Source organism: Trypanosoma cruzi, assembly GCF_000209065.1.
Source record: "Trypanosoma cruzi strain CL Brener chromosome Unknown tcruzi_1047053489569, whole genome shotgun sequence".
NCBI lineage: Eukaryota > Euglenozoa > Kinetoplastea > Trypanosomatida > Trypanosomatidae > Trypanosoma > Trypanosoma cruzi.
Window position 1 is genome coordinate 1 of NW_890237.1, and position 522 is coordinate 522.

A 522-nucleotide genomic window follows, 5' to 3' on the forward strand; every position below is an offset into this window, starting at 1 on the left:
CCGAGTGTGCGAGCAAGGCAAAAACACCGGAAAACACAGGAAGAAGCGCGGCATACGCGGAGAAAAGGCGAATAAAAGGAACGAGACGGAGAAAACACAAAACAAAACAAAGATGCAGGCAATAGCAGCCATGAAGCGAAAATGAGGGGGCCCGAAGGAGGTGGCGGACACGCAACGTGGGGGGGGGGGGGCAGCCGCACGAGGGGGTACGGGGCTATATATATATGGGTATATATATATAGGGGTATATGTATATATGGCGGACAGACCCACAAAAAACAAAAAAAAAAAAAAAAAAGGGGTCCGTAGACCCCGGTCAAAAGAAATTGACCAAACATAACCGCCAGAGGCGGGTTGGAAGCTTCGCGTACCAATATAGTACAGAAACTGTATCAATAATAGCGTTAGTTGAAAGGAGTTGTGTTCCACAACGGTTTTCAATTTTGATGAGGGGTCCTTCGCGGCACTTGGGACCGTGTACAAAAACCCCCCCCCCCCCTCCCAGGCCACACTGGGGAGGGG

The 522-nt window shown here is 50.4% G+C and overlaps 1 non-coding gene across 1 annotated transcript, besides 2 other annotated features; it reads right to left on the bottom strand.

Moving 5' to 3' along the window:
- Positions 1 to 215: 215 nt before the first annotated feature.
- Positions 216 to 258: a microsatellite.
- A 15-nt stretch (positions 259 to 273) lies between these two features.
- Positions 274 to 298: a microsatellite.
- Tc00.1047053489569.10 lies at positions 299 to 410 on the bottom strand. The gene has a single exon (XR_008255016.1). It is a non-coding gene; the product is annotated as a spliced leader RNA (transcript).
- Between the last annotated feature and the right edge of the window lie 112 nt (positions 411 to 522).